Below are 27324 nucleotides of genomic sequence, written 5' to 3' on the forward strand. Positions count from 1 at the left end.
AATGCTTGTGAATTTTCCAATTGCCCAGTGAGTGTCGACAAAACACGTAAATTCTCTGCTCCAACGTATGAGACGTAACAACTGGTGCAATTTGTTGTTGCATCGTGTGTCAGCAGTCTTCGATAGTGTGTTACGGGCTTAGCGCGATAAGTTTGTAGACAGCATTTAGGCGACGTTTTATTAGTAACGGCCCCATGCAGCGATTGCACAACAGTAAAGGACATGAGTCAATGTATAGTTGTGCATCGTAGGAGATTTTGCAGCCTTGTGTGAGCCCGGATAGCTCAGTCGGTAGAGCATTAGGCTTTTAACCTAAGGGTCCAGGGTTCAAGTCCCTGTCCGGGCGGAAATTTTAATACTTTGGTAGCGATTCGTCTGGTAGCGGTGGAAACGCTACGGAAAATAATGCAGCTACGCCGTTTTCTGACACCACAGCGTTTTATACGGTAGCAGTTGCATGTGTCGGGAGAACACCGCGCTAACGGCAGTCGTGGCCGAGTGGTTAAGGCGTCTGACTCGAAATCAGATTCCCTCTGGGAGCGTAGGTTCGAATCCTACCGGCTGCGTGCGATTTTGCGTAAAGAGGAGCAAACGTTTTCGCACACATGTGACATGCGTGGGCGAATGCGGGTGCAACCAGTGACGCCATTCTCAACAAGACGAAAATTTCCGTTTTAAGAATACTGAGTTTTCGCGACGACCGCTGCTTACTGTGCCTATCGGTTCACCTCGCACTGACGCTGGGACTGCAGAAAGCCGTCGCTGAGATGGTGAGTACACAGATGTGCTCGAAAATTTCATTTTCTTTTTAAGAATCGCAATTTCAATCATTCGAGTGCGGCAAAAGCAGTAGTGCAGCGTTTTTTTTTTTTTTTTTTTTCTTTTCTTAAGATCTCGCAGCTGCTTGGAGGTATGTCCATCGTTTTAAGACGACAGAAAACTAGCGTCAGCGGTGCGTCAGTGGGAAGTCGGTGAAGTCGCCATTGGAGCCATAAGCCAGCAATTACGACATGCGAAACACTCGCACACCACGCAGCTGTACGATAATGCTCGTGCGTGGGCCCGCATAGCTGAGTCGGTAGAGCGTTAGGTTTTCAACCGAAGGGTCCTGGGTTCAAGTCCCTGTCTGGGCGAAAATTAGTACACTTTCGTAACGGCTAATGGAAACCCTACAGCAAAGAGTGAGGCCACGCCGTTTTCTGCCATCAGATTGCTTCTAAAGATGGCGGTTTGACTTGTCGGGAGTCGCTTCCGCCACCGGCAGTCGTGGCCGAGTGGTTAAGGCGTCTGACTTGAAATCAGATTCCCTCTGGGAGCGTAGGTTCGAGTCCTGCCGACTGCGAAAATTTTCTCGCTCTCAAAAGGCGGACGTTGAGCTGCATCCTAGCAGTTGCGTCACTACTAAACACGTGGGTCACCAGCAATGTGCAGTGTTATTTGATCGAGGGCGCAGCGTTACAGTCGCGCCCAGAAGCCGCAGCTCATCTCCTCGTCTCACAGCCGTCCACCAGGTGTTAGTACAAGTGTCGCCTCACTGGGCAGTGCAGATGTGTCCATTTTAGCTTGCAGACGATGACGTGTAGCAATTTATGAGCTAACGCAAGTCGAATGTTTTACCATGTGTATCTGCTAGATACTGCCTCTCATATGGTGGAGAGGCTCACTCCTTCTTGTGTCTCGTTCTCTGCACACGAGTTGCCCCTGGCATCGATATAGCACGGGTTTTCTAGCGTCAGCGTGGCGTCACGTCAAGTCAGCGAATTCAATATCACACGAATCGAGTCGACATGTTTGCTTGTTACGATGACGGAAGCTGAAGAAATGTGTGTGGAACTTCACTGCATCGGCTGCTCGCCCTTCAGCGTCCCTGTGTCTTATCAGACGAAGGTGACTGTGAAATTGGCAACGAGGCAGAAGTGAACGAACACATGCAAATGGCAACCTTCGCCGTCAGCCGAAATAGCTCAGTTGGGAGAGCGTTAGACTGAAGATCTAAAGGTCCCTGGTTCGATCCCGGGTTTCGGCAGGTACTCGTTTTGATGCGACGCCAATGGAATTACTCTGCGTTTGTGATAATGCAACTACCGCTGACAACAAAAATGACTCTCTCCTGTAGCTGTTCTGGTTGTCTATTGCATGCCACAAGAGGAACTTACTAGATAACTAACTCCCTTAGAAGCAAAAGAATTAAAAATATCCTACCGACTGCATTCCTTTTTCTGTGTCAGGTGGTGAAGAACGTCTTCAACGGAACCGTGAAATGAGCGAAAGCGTGGGAAACATTGCATTCGAAATGCTTGTGAATTTTCCAATTGCCCAGTGAGTGTCGACAAAACACGTAAATTCTCTGCTCCAACGTATGAGACGTAACAACTGGTGCAATTTGTTGTTGCATCGTGTGTCAGCAGTCTTCGATAGTGTGTTACGGGCTTAGCGCGATAAGTTTGTAGACAGCATTTAGGCGACGTTTTATTAGTAACGGCCCCATGCAGCGATTGCACAACAGTAAAGGACATGAGTCAATGTATAGTTGTGCATCGTAGGAGATTTTGCAGCCTTGTGTGAGCCCGGATAGCTCAGTCGGTAGAGCATTAGGCTTTTAACCTAAGGGTCCAGGGTTCAAGTCCCTGTCCGGGCGGAAATTTTAATACTTTGGTAGCGATTCGTCTGGTAGCGGTGGAAACGCTACGGAAAATAATGCAGCTACGCCGTTTTCTGACACCACAGCGTTTTATACGGTAGCAGTTGCATGTGTCGGGAGAACACCGCGCTAACGGCAGTCGTGGCCGAGTGGTTAAGGCGTCTGACTCGAAATCAGATTCCCTCTGGGAGCGTAGGTTCGAATCCTACCGGCTGCGTGCGATTTTGCGTAAAGAGGAGCAAACGTTTTCGCACACATGTGACATGCGTGGGCGAATGCGGGTGCAACCAGTGACGCCATTCTCAACAAGACGAAAATTTCCGTTTTAAGAATACTGAGTTTTCGCGACGACCGCTGCTTACTGTGCCTATCGGTTCACCTCGCACTGACGCTGGGACTGCAGAAAGCCGTCGCTGAGATGGTGAGTACACAGATGTGCTCGAAAATTTCATTTTCTTTTTAAGAATCGCAATTTCAATCATTCGAGTGCGGCAAAAGCAGTAGTGCAGCGTTTTTTTTTTTTTTTTTTTCTTTTCTTAAGATCTCGCAGCTGCTTGGAGGTATGTCCATCGTTTTAAGACGACAGAAAACTAGCGTCAGCGGTGCGTCAGTGGGAAGTCGGTGAAGTCGCCATTGGAGCCATAAGCCAGCAATTACGACATGCGAAACACTCGCACACCACGCAGCTGTACGATAATGCTCGTGCGTGGGCCCGCATAGCTGAGTCGGTAGAGCGTTAGGTTTTCAACCGAAGGGTCCTGGGTTCAAGTCCCTGTCTGGGCGAAAATTAGTACACTTTCGTAACGGCTAATGGAAACCCTACAGCAAAGAGTGAGGCCACGCCGTTTTCTGCCATCAGATTGCTTCTAAAGATGGCGGTTTGACTTGTCGGGAGTCGCTTCCGCCACCGGCAGTCGTGGCCGAGTGGTTAAGGCGTCTGACTTGAAATCAGATTCCCTCTGGGAGCGTAGGTTCGAGTCCTGCCGACTGCGAAAATTTTCTCGCTCTCAAAAGGCGGACGTTGAGCTGCATCCTAGCAGTTGCGTCACTACTAAACACGTGGGTCACCAGCAATGTGCAGTGTTATTTGATCGAGGGCGCAGCGTTACAGTCGCGCCCAGAAGCCGCAGCTCAGTTCCGCTTCAGACGGCGTGCTGTGAGGACGTGTTAGCGCTCCGCTTAGCTGCTGTGTTTCGAAGTCGCGACTAATTCTTGTTACTCTTCGTTCAGTGTGTGTTAGTGTTTTGTGTCGTACTTGTGTTGTCGACGTCTGTTTTGTTTCTTTCTTGATAGCGGTTTTGGCCGCTGTTTAACTGCTGAAATGTCTGCAATGTTTCCCAGGAAGCTTACTGTGCGATTTGGATTTGACAAGGCTACCCGATATGTACAACCCAGTTCACTGGAAATTCACGACTGGATTGTTGATGTTGTTGGCCTCACATCTGATCAGATACATACGGCTTACTATGATCTAGAACAATACTGTTTTTATGTCAAGCTGCTCTCGCCTTTGGTGCTTGAACGGATCTTAAGCAAATTTGATGGGGAAGCTGAATTCCGCCACCGTGACAATTCGGTGAGTAAGGTCACAGTTTCTAATGCTGATGTTGATTATAAACATGTGCGTGTTTTTAACTTGCCCCCCGAGGTTGACAACTGTTATTTAAAAGACGTTCTTTCTAAGTATGGTGATATCAAGCAAATTAGGAATGAACGGTGGTCCAGCCAACACCGGTTGCAATGCTTTAGTGGTGTGCGTTCGGTCGACATGCATGTCAAGCATAATATACCCTCTCATGTTCAAGTTTGCGGATATAAGGCTCATGTTATGTACAGTGGACAGACTTTGACTTGTCATGTCTGTAATGAGAGTGGACATATGAGGCAGGATTGTCCGAAACGGGTCTTTGTTTTGCAAACCCACTTACAGCAGCGCAAAAAGTTAACTCTGGCCGACCTTGTGAAGGAAGATTCTGTGACAGATGTGTCAAGTTCCCCCAACCCGGACAAAGATGAAGATAGGGCGCAGCATCGTGCTGCTGACTTTCCACCGCTAGCGCGAAAGGAGACTTCCGACTCTTCTGTTGTTCACAGTAGTGTCGTTACTCACAAGAGACGACGCACTTACGATAGCGGTAGTGCAGACGAAGATGACATTAATGTTGCTAGGAAATCTGTCGATGGCACTTCGCAACCGATGTTTGAGATTCCGGGCTCCGACCCTTCCATGCTTTCGGATTGTAGCGCCAATTCACCGGTGACAGTTGCTCAGTTGGATCCATTACCCGTAAACGACCAGGCCTCGGTAGCTTCAGTACCACGCCTGTCACCTGAGGCATGTCAACCGATGCAGACCGACCGACCGACCGATGTTGACACCGTTTGTAAACAGGTCGAGGAAGTGCGTGAGCGTCAACAGCCGGCTACGTCACCGCCTCAGCCCGATAACAAACAAACGGAAGGTTCCGCCGTTGATAAACACTCAGCTACCGAAAGAGATTGTGGAAGCGATAGGACGCCGGCCGTAGATTTGCACTCTGAGCAACCACCGTGTGCAGCGGAGGAGGAGCTGGCACCTGACGTCAGCTCTGATCCTCCTACCCCGCCTTCCGCTACGAATTTCTCCACGGGAGGTTGGCGCCGACACTCGGTGAAACCCAATGTCAATGTTGTTCGCCGGAAGCCTAAAAAGAAAGGTTCCAGCGCCAATGCTGACGCATCTTCGAAGTCAGATTCTCGCGAAGGTTCTGGCGTTGAATGATGGCTTGACAGGTGATTAGACATCTCCGTACTTCATGTTACAATCCTACACGCTTTCCACCCTTAATATTAACAGGATCCAGTCGGATTTAAAACTCGCTGCTCTCAAACAGTTTCTCTACGACTCAGCGACTGACATCGCATTTCTACAGGAGGTTGTATCGCCCCACCTCGACTTTACCGGATTTGTAAGTTTTTACAATATTTCACCGGAAGCGCATGTCGGTACTGCCATTTTAGTTCGGGAAGGCATTCCCGTACAAAACGTTGAGACATTAGAGTCGGGGAGAGGGATTGGACTTACCATAGCAGGGGTCACTTTTGTCAATTTATATGCACCCTCTGGTAGTAGTCACCGGGCAGCACGAGCCGCGTTCTTCAAAGATGATATCATTTACCTCTTGAGGCGCAATCCCTCACCACTGATACTCGGTGGTGACTTTAATTGTGTTCTGGGCCGCAAAGATCAGACTCCCAATTTTAATTATTCTGGTGAGCTGCGACGCCTTGTTGATGACCTCACACTGCACGATGTGTGGGAGGTAAAATACCCCACGCTGGTGAAATTTACTCATACAGTTGCCACCTCTTCTAGCAGAATCGACAGAATTTATGTTTCGGATGCTTTACAAAGAAACGTTACGCACGCTGAAATTGTTCCCGTAATTTTCTCCGACCATTGTGCATTGCTAACGTGTATCAATCTGCCACAACAACCTACTCGCCGAGTACGGAACCAGTGGCATCTAAATGTTTCTTTATTGTCGGACACAGAGTTAGAAGACGAAATCGCTGCTGCATGGGTGCTGTGTCTCCGTTCACTTCGCAACTTTCGAAGTGTGATTGAATGGTGGACCAGACGGGCAAAGCCCAAGATCAGGAGTGTTTTAATATCCTTTAGTATCCGCCGGGCTAGGGAACGGAAAACCACCGTCGAGTTTTATTACAGTGTGCTACGGGATCTTTATGATCAGGCGGGAGGCGTGACGACACGCCTGAAAGATGTCAAACAGATAAAAGCCAAATTACTGTGCTTGAAACGCCATGAACTGGAGGGCCTTAAGGTACGGTCCAAAGTGAAATCCGTCATTGCAGATGAGACTGCTGCCTTGTATCATCTTATTCGCGACAGCAAAACTAGACGGGGCACTTTCATAGACGAACTTCAACTCGAGGATGGTACCAAAATCAGCACGCAGCAGGGGATACTCCAGGAAATCTCCGCTTATTATGCAAACATGTATACACCGGGGGACACACATGTGGACGATTATGACGAACTTTTTGGCTCTCATACTCCACAACTTACGGGAGATGACAATGACGCTATTTCTTCGACTGTCGACAGTGATGATGTTTACGCCGTAATCTGCAATTCTGCCGTTAACAAATCGCCAGGACCTGACGGCCTGCCTGTTGAGTTCTATAAAAGGTTTTGGCATTTAATAGGAGACAAGTTCACCCAACTAATCAATGAAGTCTTACGGGGAACGCCGGTGCCAGCAGAATTCAAGCAATGCAAGATTGTACTTCTTCCGAAGAATAAGGGTTGCAAACGTTTAACCAACCTCCGACCGATTTCACTTTTGAACTCCGACTATAAACTTCTAGCTCGAGTCCTCCATCAACGCATTATGCCACTCACCGCTAAAATCATTTGCCCCCAACAGACCTGCGCCTTTAAGAAGACCATCTTACAAACTGCTGCTTTATACCGGGATGTCGTTGCCCTGACTCATGCATGCAATATTAAATGTGGCCTGCTTTTTGTCGATTTCCACAAAGCGTTTGATAGGGTCGATCATCAGTATCTGATAGAGACGTTGCGCCGGATGGGGTTTCTCGACACCTCCGTAGCCATTATCAAGAACGTGGCCATGGGAATCACAGCACAACTCTCTGTTAATTGCCAGTTGACGAAGCGCATCGACATACTACGAGGCGTCCCACAAGGCAGTCCCTTGTCAATGCTGCTTTTTGTTCTTTCTCTCGAACCCTTTTTACGACAGTTACGATGTCGCCTCACCGGAATTACAATTTCAGGAATGAAAACTGTGGTGGGCGCATACGCGGATGATGTTGGCGTCATCATCAGAAGTCAGGCGGATGTGTCACAACTTGAGTTGGCGCTCGCGACCTATTGTTCGGCATCCGGTGCGAGGCAGAACGTTCAAAAAAGTAAATTTCTAAACCTCAAGGGGCTTGCCCAGTTGCGCATTGCGTGGGCGACTCCGGTCCATCAACATAAAGCTATTGGAATGGTCCTGACGACATCCATCTTCCGCATGATCTCGATAAATTGGCGCGAGGTCTCCCGGACTATCCAGGGGGCACTGATTGCCAATCACTCCCGCTGCCTGGACCAATTTCAAAGGGTTCGTTTATTAAATACTTATATATTGTCCAAGGCTTACTACACTGCACAGATTTTCCCTCTTCCCGCCATGATAGCAAAGGCCATTATGTCCCGTTTAACAAATTTTTTGTGGCGTGGGGAATTATTTCGTGTCTCTGTCAAGACAGCAATTCTGGATCCTTGTAAAGGGGGCCTGGGATTGACGGACATTAAATGTAAAGCAATGGCATTATATGTCAACAGAACATTAACTATCATGTCCAACTCCCCGGAATGCCTCACGGCAAAGTTGTACGATATAGTCCGGCCACAAAGTGTCGACCCACCGGTCCATCTTCAGCACATCAGTTTTAAACTTAAACATATAAGGAACTTTTATCTTGAGCGCAGCTACATCAGCAAAGAACTTTTACGGTCGCCGACAGTCAAGGCGAAGGCGATTTTAGCAGAACGGAAACAGCTGCACAGGAACAATGTCATTGAATCCAAGTTCCCTGGATTCGCATGGGACGTCTTCTGGACAAATATAAGTAGTTCGGTTCTTTCGAGTGATGCACGGACAGCGTGGTACAAAGTTATCCATAACCTCATCTGCACTAATGAACGTCTCTTCGGAATAGGATTAAGTGACACAAACCTCTGTAGCAAATGTCACCTTGTCGACACTGTGTGTCATCGATATACGTGTGGCGGCCATATTTACAACTGGCAGTGGATCCGCGAGAAACTTGCCCTCATCACCAGGACTTCTCCACACACTTTCACCCCTCAGCATTTGTACCGCCCCGCTGCTCGCTACTTCCCTCAGACGAAAAACAATACAGTGATCTGGCTCATGGGGAAGTTCACCAGTTACATTTTTAACAACGTTGGAGGCGACAATCAACTTGAATTTTTAATGTACATGGAAACCGAATATGCAAAGATGCTCCAGTATCCGGCTCATAAGAAGACATTTGGTAATATGCTCCACATTGCTTTCGAAAGGATGGGAATAGGCTAGTGACCACTGATTGCCTTTCATGGTGACATGGGAGGAGTTGGAGCGCGAAGTACTGGCAGTGCCGCGAAGAGGCCCCACTGCTTTTGCGGCGCGTCTCTGACCCCGACCTCCATCACCAAGCGCACAAAAGAAAGGATACACTACCGACAATTCTACAGCAAAGTTTACATTACCAAACCATGCAAAATAAATTTAAAAAAAAAAAAAAAAAAAAAAAAAATTAAATAAAAATAAAACATTTGAAATAACAAGAAAAAGACAAGAAAATAGGAAATAGACGTATAAAAAGAAAAAAAAAAAAAAAAAAAAAGTGGTAAAAAAGAAAAAAAAAAAAAAAAAAAGCGGTCTAAGGCGCCAGATTTAAGCTCTGGTTAAAAAAAAAAAAAAAAAAAAAAAAAAAAAAAAAGTGGTTAAGGCGTCTGACTTGAAATCAGATTCCCTCTGGGAGCGTAGGTTCGAGTCCTGCCGACTGCGAAAATTTTCTCGCTCTCAAAAGGCGGACGTTGAGCTGCATCCTAGCAGTTGCGTCACTACTAAACACGTGGGTCACCAGCAATGTGCAGTGTTATTTGATCGAGGGCGCAGCGTTACAGTCGCGCCCAGAAGCCGCAGCTCATCTCCTCGTCTCACAGCCGTCCACCAGGTGTTAGTACAAGTGTCGCCTCACTGGGCAGTGCAGATGTGTCCATTTTAGCTTGCAGACGATGACGTGTAGCAATTTATGAGCTAACGCAAGTCGAATGTTTTACCATGTGTATCTGCTAGATACTGCCTCTCATATGGTGGAGAGGCTCACTCCTTCTTGTGTCTCGTTCTCTGCACACGAGTTGCCCCTGGCATCGATATAGCACGGGTTTTCTAGCGTCAGCGTGGCGTCACGTCAAGTCAGCGAATTCAATATCACACGAATCGAGTCGACATGTTTGCTTGTTACGATGACGGAAGCTGAAGAAATGTGTGTGGAACTTCACTGCATCGGCTGCTCGCCCTTCAGCGTCCCTGTGTCTTATCAGACGAAGGTGACTGTGAAATTGGCAACGAGGCAGAAGTGAACGAACACATGCAAATGGCAACCTTCGCCGTCAGCCGAAATAGCTCAGTTGGGAGAGCGTTAGACTGAAGATCTAAAGGTCCCTGGTTCGATCCCGGGTTTCGGCAGGTACTCGTTTTGATGCGACGCCAATGGAATTACTCTGCGTTTGTGATAATGCAACTACCGCTGACAACAAAAATGACTCTCTCCTGTAGCTGTTCTGGTTGTCTATTGCATGCCACAAGAGGAACTTACTAGATAACTAACTCCCTTAGAAGCAAAAGAATTAAAAATATCCTACCGACTGCATTCCTTTTTCTGTGTCAGGTGGTGAAGAACGTCTTCAACGGAACCGTGAAATGAGCGAAAGCGTGGGAAACATTGCATTCGAAATGCTTGTGAATTTTCCAATTGCCCAGTGAGTGTCGACAAAACACGTAAATTCTCTGCTCCAACGTATGAGACGTAACAACTGGTGCAATTTGTTGTTGCATCGTGTGTCAGCAGTCTTCGATAGTGTGTTACGGGCTTAGCGCGATAAGTTTGTAGACAGCATTTAGGCGACGTTTTATTAGTAACGGCCCCATGCAGCGATTGCACAACAGTAAAGGACATGAGTCAATGTATAGTTGTGCATCGTAGGAGATTTTGCAGCCTTGTGTGAGCCCGGATAGCTCAGTCGGTAGAGCATTAGGCTTTTAACCTAAGGGTCCAGGGTTCAAGTCCCTGTCCGGGCGGAAATTTTAATACTTTGGTAGCGATTCGTCTGGTAGCGGTGGAAACGCTACGGAAAATAATGCAGCTACGCCGTTTTCTGACACCACAGCGTTTTATACGGTAGCAGTTGCATGTGTCGGGAGAACACCGCGCTAACGGCAGTCGTGGCCGAGTGGTTAAGGCGTCTGACTCGAAATCAGATTCCCTCTGGGAGCGTAGGTTCGAATCCTACCGGCTGCGTGCGATTTTGCGTAAAGAGGAGCAAACGTTTTCGCACACATGTGACATGCGTGGGCGAATGCGGGTGCAACCAGTGACGCCATTCTCAACAAGACGAAAATTTCCGTTTTAAGAATACTGAGTTTTCGCGACGACCGCTGCTTACTGTGCCTATCGGTTCACCTCGCACTGACGCTGGGACTGCAGAAAGCCGTCGCTGAGATGGTGAGTACACAGATGTGCTCGAAAATTTCATTTTCTTTTTAAGAATCGCAATTTCAATCATTCGAGTGCGGCAAAAGCAGTAGTGCAGCGTTTTTTTTTTTTTTTTTTCTTTTCTTAAGATCTCGCAGCTGCTTGGAGGTATGTCCATCGTTTTAAGACGACAGAAAACTAGCGTCAGCGGTGCGTCAGTGGGAAGTCGGTGAAGTCGCCATTGGAGCCATAAGCCAGCAATTACGACATGCGAAACACTCGCACACCACGCAGCTGTACGATAATGCTCGTGCGTGGGCCCGCATAGCTGAGTCGGTAGAGCGTTAGGTTTTCAACTGAAGGGTCCTGGGTTCAAGTCCCTGTCTGGGCGAAAATTAGTACACTTTCGTAACGGCTAATGGAAACCCTACAGCAAAGAGTGAGGCCACGCCGCTTTCTGCCATCAGATTGCTTCTAAAGATGGCGGTTTGACTTGTCGGGAGTCGCTTCCGCCACCGGCAGTCGTGGCCGAGTGGTTAAGGCGTCTGACTTGAAATCAGATTCCCTCTGGGAGCGTAGGTTCGAGTCCTGCCGACTGCGAAAATTTTCTCGCTCTCAAAAGGCGGACGTTGAGCTGCATCCTAGCAGTTGCGTCACTACTAAACACGTGGGTCACCAGCAATGTGCAGTGTTATTTGATCGAGGGCGCAGCGTTACAGTCGCGCCCAGAAGCCGCAGCTCATCTCCTCGTCTCACAGCCGTCCACCAGGTGTTAGTACAAGTGTCGCCTCACTGGGCAGTGCAGATGTGTCCATTTTAGCTTGCAGACGATGACGTGTAGCAATTTATGAGCTAACGCAAGGCGAATGTTTTACCATGTGTATCTGCTAGATACTGCCTCTCATATGGTGGAGAGGCTCACTCCTTCTTGTGTCTCGTTCTCTGCACACGAGTTGCCCCTGGCATCGATATAGCACGGGTTTTCTAGCGTCAGCGTGGCGTCACGTCAAGTCAGCGAATTCAATATCACACGAATCGAGTCGACATGTTTGCTTGTTACGATGACGGAAGCTGAAGAAATGTGTGTGGAACTTCACTGCATCGGCTGCTCGCCCTTCAGCGTCCCTGTGTCTTATCAGACGAAGGTGACTGTGAAATTGGCAACGAGGCAGAAGTGAACGAACACATGCAAATGGCAACCTTCGCCGTCAGCCGAAATAGCTCAGTTGGGAGAGCGTTAGACTGAAGATCTAAAGGTCCCTGGTTCGATCCCGGGTTTCGGCAGGTACTCGTTTTGATGCGACGCCAATGGAATTACTCTGCGTTTGTGATAATGCAACTACCGCTGACAACAAAAATGACTCTCTCCTGTAGCTGTTCTGGTTGTCTATTGCATGCCACAAGAGGAACTTACTAGATAACTAACTCCCTTAGAAGCAAAAGAATTAAAAATATCCTACCGACTGCATTCCTTTTTCTGTGTCAGGTGGTGAAGAACGTCTTCAACGGAACCGTGAAATGAGCGAAAGCGTGGGAAACATTGCATTCGAAATGCTTGTGAATTTTCCAATTGCCCAGTGAGTGTCGACAAAACACGTAAATTCTCTGCTCCAACGTATGAGACGTAACAACTGGTGCAATTTGTTGTTGCATCGTGTGTCAGCAGTCTTCGATAGTGTGTTACGGGCTTAGCGCGATAAGTTTGTAGACAGCATTTAGGCGACGTTTTATTAGTAACGGCCCCATGCAGCGATTGCACAACAGTAAAGGACATGAGTCAATGTATAGTTGTGCATCGTAGGAGATTTTGCAGCCTTGTGTGAGCCCGGATAGCTCAGTCGGTAGAGCATTAGGCTTTTAACCTAAGGGTCCAGGGTTCAAGTCCCTGTCCGGGCGGAAATTTTAATACTTTGGTAGCGATTCGTCTGGTAGCGGTGGAAACGCTACGGAAAATAATGCAGCTACGCCGTTTTCTGACACCACAGCGTTTTATACGGTAGCAGTTGCATGTGTCGGGAGAACACCGCGCTAACGGCAGTCGTGGCCGAGTGGTTAAGGCGTCTGACTCGAAATCAGATTCCCTCTGGGAGCGTAGGTTCGAATCCTACCGGCTGCGTGCGATTTTGCGTAAAGAGGAGCAAACGTTTTCGCACACATGTGACATGCGTGGGCGAATGCGGGTGCAACCAGTGACGCCATTCTCAACAAGACGAAAATTTCCGTTTTAAGAATACTGAGTTTTCGCGACGACCGCTGCTTACTGTGCCTATCGGTTCACCTCGCACTGACGCTGGGACTGCAGAAAGCCGTCGCTGAGATGGTGAGTACACAGATGTGCTCGAAAATTTCATTTTCTTTTTAAGAATCGCAATTTCAATCATTCGAGTGCGGCAAAAGCAGTAGTGCAGCGTTTTTTTTTTTTTTTTTCTTTTCTTAAGATCTCGCAGCTGCTTGGAGGTATGTCCATCGTTTTAAGACGACAGAAAACTAGCGTCAGCGGTGCGTCAGTGGGAAGTCGGTGAAGTCGCCATTGGAGCCATAAGCCAGCAATTACGACATGCGAAACACTCGCACACCACGCAGCTGTACGATAATGCTCGTGCGTGGGCCCGCATAGCTGAGTCGGTAGAGCGTTAGGTTTTCAACTGAAGGGTCCTGGGTTCAAGTCCCTGTCTGGGCGAAAATTAGTACACTTTCGTAACGGCTAATGGAAACCCTACAGCAAAGAGTGAGGCCACGCCGCTTTCTGCCATCAGATTGCTTCTAAAGATGGCGGTTTGACTTGTCGGGAGTCGCTTCCGCCACCGGCAGTCGTGGCCGAGTGGTTAAGGCGTCTGACTTGAAATCAGATTCCCTCTGGGAGCGTAGGTTCGAGTCCTGCCGACTGCGAAAATTTTCTCGCTCTCAAAAGGCGGACGTTGAGCTGCATCCTAGCAGTTGCGTCACTACTAAACACGTGGGTCACCAGCAATGTGCAGTGTTATTTGATCGAGGGCGCAGCGTTACAGTCGCGCCCAGAAGCCGCAGCTCATCTCCTCGTCTCACAGCCGTCCACCAGGTGTTAGTACAAGTGTCGCCTCACTGGGCAGTGCAGATGTGTCCATTTTAGCTTGCAGACGATGACGTGTAGCAATTTATGAGCTAACGCAAGGCGAATGTTTTACCATGTGTATCTGCTAGATACTGCCTCTCATATGGTGGAGAGGCTCACTCCTTCTTGTGTCTCGTTCTCTGCACACGAGTTGCCCCTGGCATCGATATAGCACGGGTTTTCTAGCGTCAGCGTGGCGTCACGTCAAGTCAGCGAATTCAATATCACACGAATCGAGTCGACATGTTTGCTTGTTACGATGACGGAAGCTGAAGAAATGTGTGTGGAACTTCACTGCATCGGCTGCTCGCCCTTCAGCGTCCCTGTGTCTTATCAGACGAAGGTGACTGTGAAATTGGCAACGAGGCAGAAGTGAACGAACACATGCAAATGGCAACCTTCGCCGTCAGCCGAAATAGCTCAGTTGGGAGAGCGTTAGACTGAAGATCTAAAGGTCCCTGGTTCGATCCCGGGTTTCGGCAGGTACTCGTTTTGATGCGACGCCAATGGAATTACTCTGCGTTTGTGATAATGCAACTACCGCTGACAACAAAAATGACTCTCTCCTGTAGCTGTTCTGGTTGTCTATTGCATGCCACAAGAGGAACTTACTAGATAACTAACTCCCTTAGAAGCAAAAGAATTAAAAATATCCTACCGACTGCATTCCTTTTTCTGTGTCAGGTGGTGAAGAACGTCTTCAACGGAACCGTGAAATGAGCGAAAGCGTGGGAAACATTGCATTCGAAATGCTTGTGAATTTTCCAATTGCCCAGTGAGTGTCGACAAAACACGTAAATTCTCTGCTCCAACGTATGAGACGTAACAACTGGTGCAATTTGTTGTTGCATCGTGTGTCAGCAGTCTTCGATAGTGTGTTACGGGCTTAGCGCGATAAGTTTGTAGACAGCATTTAGGCGACGTTTTATTAGTAACGGCCCCATGCAGCGATTGCACAACAGTAAAGGACATGAGTCAATGTATAGTTGTGCATCGTAGGAGATTTTGCAGCCTTGTGTGAGCCCGGATAGCTCAGTCGGTAGAGCATTAGGCTTTTAACCTAAGGGTCCAGGGTTCAAGTCCCTGTCCGGGCGGAAATTTTAATACTTTGGTAGCGATTCGTCTGGTAGCGGTGGAAACGCTACGGAAAATAATGCAGCTACGCCGTTTTCTGACACCACAGCGTTTTATACGGTAGCAGTTGCATGTGTCGGGAGAACACCGCGCTAACGGCAGTCGTGGCCGAGTGGTTAAGGCGTCTGACTCGAAATCAGATTCCCTCTGGGAGCGTAGGTTCGAATCCTACCGGCTGCGTGCGATTTTGCGTAAAGAGGAGCAAACGTTTTCGCACACATGTGACATGCGTGGGCGAATGCGGGTGCAACCAGTGACGCCATTCTCAACAAGACGAAAATTTCCGTTTTAAGAATACTGAGTTTTCGCGACGACCGCTGCTTACTGTGCCTATCGGTTCACCTCGCACTGACGCTGGGACTGCAGAAAGCCGTCGCTGAGATGGTGAGTACACAGATGTGCTCGAAAATTTCATTTTCTTTTTAAGAATCGCAATTTCAATCATTCGAGTGCGGCAAAAGCAGTAGTGCAGCGTTTTTTTTTTTTTTTTTTTCTTTTCTTAAGATCTCGCAGCTGCTTGGAGGTATGTCCATCGTTTTAAGACGACAGAAAACTAGCGTCAGCGGTGCGTCAGTGGGAAGTCGGTGAAGTCGCCATTGGAGCCATAAGCCAGCAATTACGACATGCGAAACACTCGCACACCACGCAGCTGTACGATAATGCTCGTGCGTGGGCCCGCATAGCTGAGTCGGTAGAGCGTTAGGTTTTCAACCGAAGGGTCCTGGGTTCAAGTCCCTGTCTGGGCGAAAATTAGTACACTTTCGTAACGGCTAATGGAAACCCTACAGCAAAGAGTGAGGCCACGCCGTTTTCTGCCATCAGATTGCTTCTAAAGATGGCGGTTTGACTTGTCGGGAGTCGCTTCCGCCACCGGCAGTCGTGGCCGAGTGGTTAAGGCGTCTGACTTGAAATCAGATTCCCTCTGGGAGCGTAGGTTCGAGTCCTGCCGACTGCGAAAATTTTCTCGCTCTCAAAAGGCGGACGTTGAGCTGCATCCTAGCAGTTGCGTCACTACTAAACACGTGGGTCACCAGCAATGTGCAGTGTTATTTGATCGAGGGCGCAGCGTTACAGTCGCGCCCAGAAGCCGCAGCTCATCTCCTCGTCTCACAGCCGTCCACCAGGTGTTAGTACAAGTGTCGCCTCACTGGGCAGTGCAGATGTGTCCATTTTAGCTTGCAGACGATGACGTGTAGCAATTTATGAGCTAACGCAAGTCGAATGTTTTACCATGTGTATCTGCTAGATACTGCCTCTCATATGGTGGAGAGGCTCACTCCTTCTTGTGTCTCGTTCTCTGCACACGAGTTGCCCCTGGCATCGATATAGCACGGGTTTTCTAGCGTCAGCGTGGCGTCACGTCAAGTCAGCGAATTCAATATCACACGAATCGAGTCGACATGTTTGCTTGTTACGATGACGGAAGCTGAAGAAATGTGTGTGGAACTTCACTGCATCGGCTGCTCGCCCTTCAGCGTCCCTGTGTCTTATCAGACGAAGGTGACTGTGAAATTGGCAACGAGGCAGAAGTGAACGAACACATGCAAATGGCAACCTTCGCCGTCAGCCGAAATAGCTCAGTTGGGAGAGCGTTAGACTGAAGATCTAAAGGTCCCTGGTTCGATCCCGGGTTTCGGCAGGTACTCGTTTTGATGCGACGCCAATGGAATTACTCTGCGTTTGTGATAATGCAACTACCGCTGACAACAAAAATGACTCTCTCCTGTAGCTGTTCTGGTTGTCTATTGCATGCCACAAGAGGAACTTACTAGATAACTAACTCCCTTAGAAGCAAAAGAATTAAAAATATCCTACCGACTGCATTCCTTTTTCTGTGTCAGGTGGTGAAGAACGTCTTCAACGGAACCGTGAAATGAGCGAAAGCGTGGGAAACATTGCATTCGAAATGCTTGTGAATTTTCCAATTGCCCAGTGAGTGTCGACAAAACACGTAAATTCTCTGCTCCAACGTATGAGACGTAACAACTGGTGCAATTTGTTGTTGCATCGTGTGTCAGCAGTCTTCGATAGTGTGTTACGGGCTTAGCGCGATAAGTTTGTAGACAGCATTTAGGCGACGTTTTATTAGTAACGGCCCCATGCAGCGATTGCACAACAGTAAAGGACATGAGTCAATGTATAGTTGTGCATCGTAGGAGATTTTGCAGCCTTGTGTGAGCCCGGATAGCTCAGTCGGTAGAGCATTAGGCTTTTAACCTAAGGGTCCAGGGTTCAAGTCCCTGTCCGGGCGGAAATTTTAATACTTTGGTAGCGATTCGTCTGGTAGCGGTGGAAACGCTACGGAAAATAATGCAGCTACGCCGTTTTCTGACACCACAGCGTTTTATACGGTAGCAGTTGCATGTGTCGGGAGAACACCGCGCTAACGGCAGTCGTGGCCGAGTGGTTAAGGCGTCTGACTCGAAATCAGATTCCCTCTGGGAGCGTAGGTTCGAATCCTACCGGCTGCGTGCGATTTTGCGTAAAGAGGAGCAAACGTTTTCGCACACATGTGACATGCGTGGGCGAATGCGGGTGCAACCAGTGACGCCATTCTCAACAAGACGAAAATTTCCGTTTTAAGAATACTGAGTTTTCGCGACGACCGCTGCTTACTGTGCCTATCGGTTCACCTCGCACTGACGCTGGGACTGCAGAAAGCCGTCGCTGAGATGGTGAGTACACAGATGTGCTCGAAAATTTCATTTTCTTTTTAAGAATCGCAATTTCAATCATTCGAGTGCGGCAAAAGCAGTAGTGCAGCGTTTTTTTTTTTTTTTTTCTTTTCTTAAGATCTCGCAGCTGCTTGGAGGTATGTCCATCGTTTTAAGACGACAGAAAACTAGCGTCAGCGGTGCGTCAGTGGGAAGTCGGTGAAGTCGCCATTGGAGCCATAAGCCAGCAATTACGACATGCGAAACACTCGCACACCACGCAGCTGTACGATAATGCTCGTGCGTGGGCCCGCATAGCTGAGTCGGTAGAGCGTTAGGTTTTCAACCGAAGGGTCCTGGGTTCAAGTCCCTGTCTGGGCGAAAATTAGTACACTTTCGTAACGGCTAATGGAAACCCTACAGCAAAGAGTGAGGCCACGCCGTTTTCTGCCATCAGATTGCTTCTAAAGATGGCGGTTTGACTTGTCGGGAGTCGCTTCCGCCACCGGCAGTCGTGGCCGAGTGGTTAAGGCGTCTGACTTGAAATCAGATTCCCTCTGGGAGCGTAGGTTCGAGTCCTGCCGACTGCGAAAATTTTCTCGCTCTCAAAAGGCGGACGTTGAGCTGCATCCTAGCAGTTGCGTCACTACTAAACACGTGGGTCACCAGCAATGTGCAGTGTTATTTGATCGAGGGCGCAGCGTTACAGTCGCGCCCAGAAGCCGCAGCTCATCTCCTCGTCTCACAGCCGTCCACCAGGTGTTAGTACAAGTGTCGCCTCACTGGGCAGTGCAGATGTGTCCATTTTAGCTTGCAGACGATGACGTGTAGCAATTTATGAGCTAACGCAAGTCGAATGTTTTACCATGTGTATCTGCTAGATACTGCCTCTCATATGGTGGAGAGGCTCACTCCTTCTTGTGTCTCGTTCTCTGCACACGAGTTGCCCCTGGCATCGATATAGCACGGGTTTTCTAGCGTCAGCGTGGCGTCACGTCAAGTCAGCGAATTCAATATCACACGAATCGAGTCGACATGTTTGCTTGTTACGATGACGGAAGCTGAAGAAATGTGTGTGGAACTTCACTGCATCGGCTGCTCGCCCTTCAGCGTCCCTGTGTCTTATCAGACGAAGGTGACTGTGAAATTGGCAACGAGGCAGAAGTGAACGAACACATGCAAATGGCAACCTTCGCCGTCAGCCGAAATAGCTCAGTTGGGAGAGCGTTAGACTGAAGATCTAAAGGTCCCTGGTTCGATCCCGGGTTTCGGCAGGTACTCGTTTTGATGCGACGCCAATGGAATTACTCTGCGTTTGTGATAATGCAACTACCGCTGACAACAAAAATGACTCTCTCCTGTAGCTGTTCTGGTTGTCTATTGCATGCCACAAGAGGAACTTACTAGATAACTAACTCCCTTAGAAGCAAAAGAATTAAAAATATCCTACCGACTGCATTCCTTTTTCTGTGTCAGGTGGTGAAGAACGTCTTCAACGGAACCGTGAAATGAGCGAAAGCGTGGGAAACATTGCATTCGAAATGCTTGTGAATTTTCCAATTGCCCAGTGAGTGTCGACAAAACACGTAAATTCTCTGCTCCAACGTATGAGACGTAACAACTGGTGCAATTTGTTGTTGCATCGTGTGTCAGCAGTCTTCGATAGTGTGTTACGGGCTTAGCGCGATAAGTTTGTAGACAGCATTTAGGCGACGTTTTATTAGTAACGGCCCCATGCAGCGATTGCACAACAGTAAAGGACATGAGTCAATGTATAGTTGTGCATCGTAGGAGATTTTGCAGCCTTGTGTGAGCCCGGATAGCTCAGTCGGTAGAGCATTAGGCTTTTAACCTAAGGGTCCAGGGTTCAAGTCCCTGTCCGGGCGGAAATTTTAATACTTTGGTAGCGATTCGTCTGGTAGCGGTGGAAACGCTACGGAAAATAATGCAGCTACGCCGTTTTCTGACACCACAGCGTTTTATACGGTAGCAGTTGCATGTGTCGGGAGAACACCGCGCTAACGGCAGTCGTGGCCGAGTGGTTAAGGCGTCTGACTCGAAATCAGATTCCCTCTGGGAGCGTAGGTTCGAATCCTACCGGCTGCGTGCGATTTTGCGTAAAGAGGAGCAAACGTTTTCGCACACATGTGACATGCGTGGGCGAATGCGGGTGCAACCAGTGACGCCATTCTCAACAAGACGAAAATTTCCGTTTTAAGAATACTGAGTTTTCGCGACGACCGCTGCTTACTGTGCCTATCGGTTCACCTCGCACTGACGCTGGGACTGCAGAAAGCCGTCGCTGAGATGGTGAGTACACAGATGTGCTCGAAAATTTCATTTTCTTTTTAAGAATCGCAATTTCAATCATTCGAGTGCGGCAAAAGCAGTAGTGCAGCGTTTTTTTTTTTTTTTTTTTTTCTTTTCTTAAGATCTCGCAGCTGCTTGGAGGTATGTCCATCGTTTTAAGACGACAGAAAACTAGCGTCAGCGGTGCGTCAGTGGGAAGTCGGTGAAGTCGCCATTGGAGCCATAAGCCAGCAATTACGACATGCGAAACACTCGCACACCACGCAGCTGTACGATAACGCTCGTGCGTGGGCCCGCATAGCTGAGTCGGTAGAGCGTTAGGTTTTCAACCGAAGGGTCCTGGGTTCAAGTCCCTGTCTGGGCGAAAATTAGTACACTTTCGTAACGGCTAATGGAAACCCTACAGCAAAGAGTGAGGCCACGCCGTTTTCTGCCATCAGATTGCTTCTAAAGATGGCGGTTTGACTTGTCGGGAGTCGCTTCCGCCACCGGCAGTCGTGGCCGAGTGGTTAAGGCGTCTGACTTGAAATCAGATTCCCTCTGGGAGCGTAGGTTCGAGTCCTGCCGACTGCGAAAATTTTCTCGCTCTCAAAAGGCGGACGTTGAGCTGCATCCTAGCAGTTGCGTCACTACTAAACACGTGGGTCACCAGCAATGTGCAGTGTTATTTGATCGAGGGCGCAGCGTTACAGTCGCGCCCAGAAGCCGCAGCTCATCTCCTCGTCTCACAGCCGTCCACCAGGTGTTAGTACAAGTGTCGCCTCACTGGGCAGTGCAGATGTGTCCATTTTAGCTTGCAGACGATGACGTGTAGCAATTTATGAGCTAACGCAAGTCGAATGTTTTACCATGTGTATCTGCTAGATACTGCCTCTCATATGGTGGAGAGGCTCACTCCTTCTTGTGTCTCGTTCTCTGCACACGAGTTGCCCCTGGCATCGATATAGCACGGGTTTTCTAGCGTCAGCGTGGCGTCACGTCAAGTCAGCGAATTCAATATCACACGAATCGAGTCGACATGTTTGCTTGTTACGATGACGGAAGCTGAAGAAATGTGTGTGGAACTTCACTGCATCGGCTGCTCGCCCTTCAGCGTCCCTGTGTCTTATCAGACGAAGGTGACTGTGAAATTGGCAACGAGGCAGAAGTGAACGAACACATGCAAATGGCAACCTTCGCCGTCAGCCGAAATAGCTCAGTTGGGAGAGCGTTAGACTGAAGATCTAAAGGTCCCTGGTTCGATCCCGGGTTTCGGCAGGTACTCGTTTTGATGCGACGCCAATGGAATTACTCTGCGTTTGTGATAATGCAACTACCGCTGACAACAAAAATGACTCTCTCCTGTAGCTGTTCTGGTTGTCTATTGCATGCCACAAGAGGAACTTACTAGATAACTAACTCCCTTAGAAGCAAAAGAATTAAAAATATCCTACCGACTGCATTCCTTTTTCTGTGTCAGGTGGTGAAGAACGTCTTCGACGGAACCGTGAAATGAGCGAAAGCGTGGGAAACATTGCATTCGAAATGCTTGTGAATTTTCCAATTGCCCAGTGAGTGTCGACAAAACACGTAAATTCTCTGCTCCAACGTATGAGACGTAACAACTGGTGCAATTTGTTGTTGCATCGTGTGTCAGCAGTCTTCGATAGTGTGTTACGGGCTTAGCGCGATAAGTTTGTAGACAGCATTTAGGCGACGTTTTATTAGTAACGGCCCCATGCAGCGATTGCACAACAGTAAAGGACATGAGTCAATGTATAGTTGTGCATCGTAGGAGATTTTGCAGCCTTGTGTGAGCCCGGATAGCTCAGTCGGTAGAGCATTAGGCTTTTAACCTAAGGGTCCAGGGTTCAAGTCCCTGTCCGGGCGGAAATTTTAATACTTTGGTAGCGATTCGTCTGGTAGCGGTGGAAACGCTACGGAAAATAATGCAGCTACGCCGTTTTCTGACACCACAGCGTTTTATACGGTAGCAGTTGCATGTGTCGGGAGAACACCGCGCTAACGGCAGTCGTGGCCGAGTGGTTAAGGCGTCTGACTCGAAATCAGATTCCCTCTGGGAGCGTAGGTTCGAATCCTACCGGCTGCGTGCGATTTTGCGTAAAGAGGAGCAAACGTTTTCGCACACATGTGACATGCGTGGGCGAATGCGGGTGCAACCAGTGACGCCATTCTCAACAAGACGAAAATTTCCGTTTTAAGAATACTGAGTTTTCGCGACGACCGCTGCTTACTGTGCCTATCGGTTCACCTCGCACTGACGCTGGGACTGCAGAAAGCCGTCGCTGAGATGGTGAGTACACAGATGTGCTCGAAAATTTCATTTTCTTTTTAAGAATCGCAATTTCAATCATTCGAGTGCGGCAAAAGCAGTAGTGCAGCGTTTTTTTTTTTTTTTTTTTTCTTTTCTTAAGATCTCGCAGCTGCTTGGAGGTATGTCCATCGTTTTAAGACGACAGAAAACTAGCGTCAGCGGTGCGTCAGTGGGAAGTCGGTGAAGTCGCCATTGGAGCCATAAGCCAGCAATTACGACATGCGAAACACTCGCACACCACGCAGCTGTACGATAATGCTCGTGCGTGGGCCCGCATAGCTGAGTCGGTAGAGCGTTAGGTTTTCAACCGAAGGGTCCTGGGTTCAAGTCCCTGTCTGGGCGAAAATTAGTACACTTTCGTAACGGCTAATGGAAACCCTACAGCAAAGAGTGAGGCCACGCCGTTTTCTGCCATCAGATTGCTTCTAAAGATGGCGGTTTGACTTGTCGGGAGTCGCTTCCGCCACCGGCAGTCGTGGCCGAGTGGTTAAGGCGTCTGACTTGAAATCAGATTCCCTCTGGGAGCGTAGGTTCGAGTCCTGCCGACTGCGAAAATTTTCTCGCTCTCAAAAGGCGGACGTTGAGCTGCATCCTAGCAGTTGCGTCACTACTAAACACGTGGGTCACCAGCAATGTGCAGTGTTATTTGATCGAGGGCGCAGCGTTACAGTCGCGCCCAGAAGCCGCAGCTCATCTCCTCGTCTCACAGCCGTCCACCAGGTGTTAGTACAAGTGTCGCCTCACTGGGCAGTGCAGATGTGTCCATTTTAGCTTGCAGACGATGACGTGTAGCAATTTATGAGCTAACGCAAGTCGAATGTTTTACCATGTGTATCTGCTAGATACTGCCTCTCATATGGTGGAGAGGCTCACTCCTTCTTGTGTCTCGTTCTCTGCACACGAGTTGCCCCTGGCATCGATATAGCACGGGTTTTCTAGCGTCAGCGTGGCGTCACGTCAAGTCAGCGAATTCAATATCACACGAATCGAGTCGACATGTTTGCTTGTTACGATGACGGAAGCTGAAGAAATGTGTGTGGAACTTCACTGCATCGGCTGCTCGCCCTTCAGCGTCCCTGTGTCTTATCAGACGAAGGTGACTGTGAAATTGGCAACGAGGCAGAAGTGAACGAACACATGCAAATGGCAACCTTCGCCGTCAGCCGAAATAGCTCAGTTGGGAGAGCGTTAGACTGAAGATCTAAAGGTCCCTGGTTCGATCCCGGGTTTCGGCAGGTACTCGTTTTGATGCGACGCCAATGGAATTACTCTGCGTTTGTGATAATGCAACTACCGCTGACAACAAAAATGACTCTCTCCTGTAGCTGTTCTGGTTGTCTATTGCATGCCACAAGAGGAACTTACTAGATAACTAACTCCCTTAGAAGCAAAAGAATTAAAAATATCCTACCGACTGCATTCCTTTTTCTGTGTCAGGTGGTGAAGAACGTCTTCGACGGAACCGTGAAATGAGCGAAAGCGTGGGAAACATTGCATTCGAAATGCTTGTGAATTTTCCAATTGCCCAGTGAGTGTCGACAAAACACGTAAATTCTCTGCTCCAACGTATGAGACGTAACAACTGGTGCAATTTGTTGTTGCATCGTGTGTCAGCAGTCTTCGATAGTGTGTTACGGGCTTAGCGCGATAAGTTTGTAGACAGCATTTAGGCGACGTTTTATTAGTAACGGCCCCATGCAGCGATTGCACAACAGTAAAGGACATGAGTCAATGTATAGTTGTGCATCGTAGGAGATTTTGCAGCCTTGTGTGAGCCCGGATAGCTCAGTCGGTAGAGCATTAGGCTTTTAACCTAAGGGTCCAGGGTTCAAGTCCCTGTCCGGGCGGAAATTTTAATACTTTGGTAGCGATTCGTCTGGTAGCGGTGGAAACGCTACGGAAAATAATGCAGCTACGCCGTTTTCTGACACCACAGCGTTTTATACGGTAGCAGTTGCATGTGTCGGGAGAACACCGCGCTAACGGCAGTCGTGGCCGAGTGGTTAAGGCGTCTGACTCGAAATCAGATTCCCTCTGGGAGCGTAGGTTCGAATCCTACCGGCTGCGTGCGATTTTGCGTAAAGAGGAGCAAACGTTTTCGCACACATGTGACATGCGTGGGCGAATGCGGGTGCAACCAGTGACGCCATTCTCAACAAGACGAAAATTTCCGTTTTAAGAATACTGAGTTTTCGCGACGACCGCTGCTTACTGTGCCTATCGGTTCACCTCGCACTGACGCTGGGACTGCAGAAAGCCGTCGCTGAGATGGTGAGTACACAGATGTGCTCGAAAATTTCATTTTCTTTTTAAGAATCGCAATTTCAATCATTCGAGTGCGGCAAAAGCAGTAGTGCAGCGTTTTTTTTTTTTTTTTTTTCTTTTCTTAAGATCTCGCAGCTGCTTGGAGGTATGTCCATCGTTTTAAGACGACAGAAAACTAGCGTCAGCGGTGCGTCAGTGGGAAGTCGGTGAAGTCGCCATTGGAGCCATAAGCCAGCAATTACGACATGCGAAACACTCGCACACCACGCAGCTGTACGATAATGCTCGTGCGTGGGCCCGCATAGCTGAGTCGGTAGAGCGTTAGGTTTTCAACTGAAGGGTCCTGGGTTCAAGTCCCTGTCTGGGCGAAAATTAGTACACTTTCGTAACGGCTAATGGAAACCCTACAGCAAAGAGTGAGGCCACGCCGCTTTCTGCCATCAGATTGCTTCTAAAGATGGCGGTTTGACTTGTCGGGAGTCGCTTCCGCCACCGGCAGTCGTGGCCGAGTGGTTAAGGCGTCTGACTTGAAATCAGATTCCCTCTGGGAGCGTAGGTTCGAGTCCTGCCGACTGCGAAAATTTTCTCGCTCTCAAAAGGCGGACGTTGAGCTGCATCCTAGCAGTTGCGTCACTACTAAACACGTGGGTCACCAGCAATGTGCAGTGTTATTTGATCGAGGGCGCAGCGTTACAGTCGCGCCCAGAAGCCGCAGCTCATCTCCTCGTCTCACAGCCGTCCACCAGGTGTTAGTACAAGTGTCGCCTCACTGGGCAGTGCAGATGTGTCCATTTTAGCTTGCAGACGATGACGTGTAGCAATTTATGAGCTAACGCAAGTCGAATGTTTTACCATGTGTATCTGCTAGATACTGCCTCTCATATGGTGGAGAGGCTCACTCCTTCTTGTGTCTCGTTCTCTGCACACGAGTTGCCCCTGGCATCGATATAGCACGGGTTTTCTAGCGTCAGCGTGGCGTCACGTCAAGTCAGCGAATTCAATATCACACGAATCGAGTCGACATGTTTGCTTGTTACGATGACGGAAGCTGAAGAAATGTGTGTGAACTTCACTGCATCGGCTGCTCGCCCTTCAGCGTCCCTGTGTCTTATCAGACGAAGGTGACTGTGAAATTGGCAACGAGGCAGAAGTGAACGAACACATGCAAATGGCAACCTTCGCCGTCAGCCGAAATAGCTCAGTTGGGAGAGCGTTAGACTGAAGATCTAAAGGTCCCTGGTTCGATCCCGGGTTTCGGCAGGTACTCGTTTTGATGCGACGCCAATGGAATTACTCTGCGTTTGTGATAATGCAACTACCGCTGACAACAAAAATGACTCTCTCCTGTAGCTGTTCTGGTTGTCTATTGCATGCCACAAGAGGAACTTACTAGATAACTAACTCCCTTAGAAGCAAAAGAATTAAAAATATCCTACCGACTGCATTCCTTTTTCTGTGTCAGGTGGTGAAGAACGTCTTCAACGGAACCGTGAAATGAGCGAAAGCGTGGGAAACATTGCATTCGAAATGCTTGTGAATTTTCCAATTGCCCAGTGAGTGTCGACAAAACACGTAAATTCTCTGCTCCAACGTATGAGACGTAACAACTGGTGCAATTTGTTGTTGCATCGTGTGTCAGCAGTCTTCGATAGTGTGTTACGGGCTTAGCGCGATAAGTTTGTAGACAGCATTTAGGCGACGTTTTATTAGTAACGGCCCCATGCAGCGATTGCACAACAGTAAAGGACATGAGTCAATGTATAGTTGTGCATCGTAGGAGATTTTGCAGCCTTGTGTGAGCCCGGATAGCTCAGTCGGTAGAGCATTAGGCTTTTAACCTAAGGGTCCAGGGTTCAAGTCCCTGTCCGGGCGGAAATTTTAATACTTTGGTAGCGATTCGTCTGGTAGCGGTGGAAACGCTACGGAAAATAATGCAGCTACGCCGTTTTCTGACACCACAGCGTTTTATACGGTAGCAGTTGCATGTGTCGGGAGAACACCGCGCTAACGGCAGTCGTGGCCGAGTGGTTAAGGCGTCTGACTCGAAATCAGATTCCCTCTGGAGCGTAGGTTCGAATCCTACCGGCTGCGTGCGATTTTGCGTAAAGAGGAGCAAAACGTTTTCGCACACATGTGACATGCGTGGGCGAATGCGGGTGCAACCAGTGACGCCATTCTCAACAAGACGAAAATTTCCGTTTTAAGAATACTGAGTTTTCGCGACGACCGCTGCTTACTGTGCCTATCGGTTCACCTCGCACTGACGCTGGGACTGCAGAAAGCCGTCGCTGAGATGGTGAGTACACAGATGTGCTCGAAAATTTCATTTTCTTTTTAAGAATCGCAATTTCAATCATTCGAGTGCGGCAAAAGCAGTAGTGCAGCGTTTTTTTTTTTTTTTTTCTTTTCTTAAGATCTCGCAGCTGCTTGGAGGTATGTCCATCGTTTTAAGACGACAGAAAACTAGCGTCAGCGGTGCGTCAGTGGGAAGTCGGTGAAGTCGCCATTGGAGCCATAAGCCAGCAATTACGACATGCGAAACACTCGCACACCACGCAGCTGTACGATAATGCTCGTGCGTGGGCCCGCATAGCTGAGTCGGTAGAGCGTTAGGTTTTCAACTGAAGGGTCC

General features: G+C 48.6%; 38 non-coding genes across 38 annotated transcripts; all 38 read left to right on the plus strand.

The window, feature by feature from the left end:
• Nucleotides 1-273: 273 nt before the first annotated feature.
• Trnak-uuu (transfer RNA lysine (anticodon UUU)) lies at nt 274-346 on the plus strand. The gene has a single exon. It is a non-coding gene; the product is annotated as a tRNA-Lys (tRNA).
• Nucleotides 347-484: 138 nt separating this feature from the next.
• Trnas-cga (transfer RNA serine (anticodon CGA)) lies at nt 485-566 on the plus strand. Its single transcript has one exon. It is a non-coding gene; the product is annotated as a tRNA-Ser (tRNA).
• Nucleotides 567-1260: 694 nt separating this feature from the next.
• Trnas-uga (transfer RNA serine (anticodon UGA)) lies at nt 1261-1342 on the plus strand. The gene has a single exon. It is a non-coding gene; the product is annotated as a tRNA-Ser (tRNA).
• Nucleotides 1343-1953: 611 nt separating this feature from the next.
• On the plus strand, nt 1954-2026 carry Trnaf-gaa (transfer RNA phenylalanine (anticodon GAA)). Its single transcript has one exon. It is a non-coding gene; the product is annotated as a tRNA-Phe (tRNA).
• A 539-nt stretch (nt 2027-2565) lies between these two features.
• On the plus strand, nt 2566-2638 carry Trnak-uuu (transfer RNA lysine (anticodon UUU)). The gene has a single exon. It is a non-coding gene; the product is annotated as a tRNA-Lys (tRNA).
• A 138-nt stretch (nt 2639-2776) lies between these two features.
• Nucleotides 2777-2858, plus strand: Trnas-cga (transfer RNA serine (anticodon CGA)). Its single transcript has one exon. It is a non-coding gene; the product is annotated as a tRNA-Ser (tRNA).
• A 693-nt stretch (nt 2859-3551) lies between these two features.
• Nucleotides 3552-3633, plus strand: Trnas-uga (transfer RNA serine (anticodon UGA)). The gene has a single exon. It is a non-coding gene; the product is annotated as a tRNA-Ser (tRNA).
• Nucleotides 3634-9845: 6212 nt separating this feature from the next.
• On the plus strand, nt 9846-9918 carry Trnaf-gaa (transfer RNA phenylalanine (anticodon GAA)). Its single transcript has one exon. It is a non-coding gene; the product is annotated as a tRNA-Phe (tRNA).
• A 539-nt stretch (nt 9919-10457) lies between these two features.
• On the plus strand, nt 10458-10530 carry Trnak-uuu (transfer RNA lysine (anticodon UUU)). The gene has a single exon. It is a non-coding gene; the product is annotated as a tRNA-Lys (tRNA).
• Nucleotides 10531-10668: 138 nt separating this feature from the next.
• Nucleotides 10669-10750, plus strand: Trnas-cga (transfer RNA serine (anticodon CGA)). Its single transcript has one exon. It is a non-coding gene; the product is annotated as a tRNA-Ser (tRNA).
• Nucleotides 10751-11442: 692 nt separating this feature from the next.
• Trnas-uga (transfer RNA serine (anticodon UGA)) lies at nt 11443-11524 on the plus strand. Its single transcript has one exon. It is a non-coding gene; the product is annotated as a tRNA-Ser (tRNA).
• A 611-nt stretch (nt 11525-12135) lies between these two features.
• Nucleotides 12136-12208, plus strand: Trnaf-gaa (transfer RNA phenylalanine (anticodon GAA)). The gene has a single exon. It is a non-coding gene; the product is annotated as a tRNA-Phe (tRNA).
• Nucleotides 12209-12747: 539 nt separating this feature from the next.
• Trnak-uuu (transfer RNA lysine (anticodon UUU)) lies at nt 12748-12820 on the plus strand. Its single transcript has one exon. It is a non-coding gene; the product is annotated as a tRNA-Lys (tRNA).
• A 138-nt stretch (nt 12821-12958) lies between these two features.
• Trnas-cga (transfer RNA serine (anticodon CGA)) lies at nt 12959-13040 on the plus strand. Its single transcript has one exon. It is a non-coding gene; the product is annotated as a tRNA-Ser (tRNA).
• Nucleotides 13041-13731: 691 nt separating this feature from the next.
• On the plus strand, nt 13732-13813 carry Trnas-uga (transfer RNA serine (anticodon UGA)). The gene has a single exon. It is a non-coding gene; the product is annotated as a tRNA-Ser (tRNA).
• Nucleotides 13814-14424: 611 nt separating this feature from the next.
• Nucleotides 14425-14497, plus strand: Trnaf-gaa (transfer RNA phenylalanine (anticodon GAA)). The gene has a single exon. It is a non-coding gene; the product is annotated as a tRNA-Phe (tRNA).
• Nucleotides 14498-15036: 539 nt separating this feature from the next.
• On the plus strand, nt 15037-15109 carry Trnak-uuu (transfer RNA lysine (anticodon UUU)). Its single transcript has one exon. It is a non-coding gene; the product is annotated as a tRNA-Lys (tRNA).
• Nucleotides 15110-15247: 138 nt separating this feature from the next.
• Trnas-cga (transfer RNA serine (anticodon CGA)) lies at nt 15248-15329 on the plus strand. The gene has a single exon. It is a non-coding gene; the product is annotated as a tRNA-Ser (tRNA).
• Nucleotides 15330-16022: 693 nt separating this feature from the next.
• Trnas-uga (transfer RNA serine (anticodon UGA)) lies at nt 16023-16104 on the plus strand. The gene has a single exon. It is a non-coding gene; the product is annotated as a tRNA-Ser (tRNA).
• Nucleotides 16105-16715: 611 nt separating this feature from the next.
• On the plus strand, nt 16716-16788 carry Trnaf-gaa (transfer RNA phenylalanine (anticodon GAA)). Its single transcript has one exon. It is a non-coding gene; the product is annotated as a tRNA-Phe (tRNA).
• A 539-nt stretch (nt 16789-17327) lies between these two features.
• Nucleotides 17328-17400, plus strand: Trnak-uuu (transfer RNA lysine (anticodon UUU)). The gene has a single exon. It is a non-coding gene; the product is annotated as a tRNA-Lys (tRNA).
• A 138-nt stretch (nt 17401-17538) lies between these two features.
• On the plus strand, nt 17539-17620 carry Trnas-cga (transfer RNA serine (anticodon CGA)). Its single transcript has one exon. It is a non-coding gene; the product is annotated as a tRNA-Ser (tRNA).
• Nucleotides 17621-18311: 691 nt separating this feature from the next.
• Nucleotides 18312-18393, plus strand: Trnas-uga (transfer RNA serine (anticodon UGA)). The gene has a single exon. It is a non-coding gene; the product is annotated as a tRNA-Ser (tRNA).
• Nucleotides 18394-19004: 611 nt separating this feature from the next.
• On the plus strand, nt 19005-19077 carry Trnaf-gaa (transfer RNA phenylalanine (anticodon GAA)). Its single transcript has one exon. It is a non-coding gene; the product is annotated as a tRNA-Phe (tRNA).
• A 539-nt stretch (nt 19078-19616) lies between these two features.
• On the plus strand, nt 19617-19689 carry Trnak-uuu (transfer RNA lysine (anticodon UUU)). Its single transcript has one exon. It is a non-coding gene; the product is annotated as a tRNA-Lys (tRNA).
• A 138-nt stretch (nt 19690-19827) lies between these two features.
• On the plus strand, nt 19828-19909 carry Trnas-cga (transfer RNA serine (anticodon CGA)). Its single transcript has one exon. It is a non-coding gene; the product is annotated as a tRNA-Ser (tRNA).
• Nucleotides 19910-20604: 695 nt separating this feature from the next.
• Trnas-uga (transfer RNA serine (anticodon UGA)) lies at nt 20605-20686 on the plus strand. The gene has a single exon. It is a non-coding gene; the product is annotated as a tRNA-Ser (tRNA).
• Nucleotides 20687-21297: 611 nt separating this feature from the next.
• Nucleotides 21298-21370, plus strand: Trnaf-gaa (transfer RNA phenylalanine (anticodon GAA)). The gene has a single exon. It is a non-coding gene; the product is annotated as a tRNA-Phe (tRNA).
• Nucleotides 21371-21909: 539 nt separating this feature from the next.
• Trnak-uuu (transfer RNA lysine (anticodon UUU)) lies at nt 21910-21982 on the plus strand. Its single transcript has one exon. It is a non-coding gene; the product is annotated as a tRNA-Lys (tRNA).
• A 138-nt stretch (nt 21983-22120) lies between these two features.
• Nucleotides 22121-22202, plus strand: Trnas-cga (transfer RNA serine (anticodon CGA)). The gene has a single exon. It is a non-coding gene; the product is annotated as a tRNA-Ser (tRNA).
• A 694-nt stretch (nt 22203-22896) lies between these two features.
• Nucleotides 22897-22978, plus strand: Trnas-uga (transfer RNA serine (anticodon UGA)). The gene has a single exon. It is a non-coding gene; the product is annotated as a tRNA-Ser (tRNA).
• Nucleotides 22979-23589: 611 nt separating this feature from the next.
• Trnaf-gaa (transfer RNA phenylalanine (anticodon GAA)) lies at nt 23590-23662 on the plus strand. The gene has a single exon. It is a non-coding gene; the product is annotated as a tRNA-Phe (tRNA).
• Nucleotides 23663-24201: 539 nt separating this feature from the next.
• Trnak-uuu (transfer RNA lysine (anticodon UUU)) lies at nt 24202-24274 on the plus strand. Its single transcript has one exon. It is a non-coding gene; the product is annotated as a tRNA-Lys (tRNA).
• A 138-nt stretch (nt 24275-24412) lies between these two features.
• Trnas-cga (transfer RNA serine (anticodon CGA)) lies at nt 24413-24494 on the plus strand. Its single transcript has one exon. It is a non-coding gene; the product is annotated as a tRNA-Ser (tRNA).
• A 693-nt stretch (nt 24495-25187) lies between these two features.
• Nucleotides 25188-25269, plus strand: Trnas-uga (transfer RNA serine (anticodon UGA)). Its single transcript has one exon. It is a non-coding gene; the product is annotated as a tRNA-Ser (tRNA).
• A 610-nt stretch (nt 25270-25879) lies between these two features.
• Trnaf-gaa (transfer RNA phenylalanine (anticodon GAA)) lies at nt 25880-25952 on the plus strand. Its single transcript has one exon. It is a non-coding gene; the product is annotated as a tRNA-Phe (tRNA).
• Nucleotides 25953-26491: 539 nt separating this feature from the next.
• Nucleotides 26492-26564, plus strand: Trnak-uuu (transfer RNA lysine (anticodon UUU)). Its single transcript has one exon. It is a non-coding gene; the product is annotated as a tRNA-Lys (tRNA).
• Nucleotides 26565-26702: 138 nt separating this feature from the next.
• Nucleotides 26703-26783, plus strand: Trnas-cga (transfer RNA serine (anticodon CGA)). Its single transcript has one exon. It is a non-coding gene; the product is annotated as a tRNA-Ser (tRNA).
• The last annotated feature ends 541 nt before the right edge of the window (nt 26784-27324 follow it).

This window comes from Schistocerca cancellata, unplaced genomic scaffold (assembly GCF_023864275.1).
Source record: "Schistocerca cancellata isolate TAMUIC-IGC-003103 unplaced genomic scaffold, iqSchCanc2.1 HiC_scaffold_1108, whole genome shotgun sequence".
Taxonomy (NCBI): Eukaryota; Metazoa; Arthropoda; class Insecta; order Orthoptera; family Acrididae; genus Schistocerca; species Schistocerca cancellata.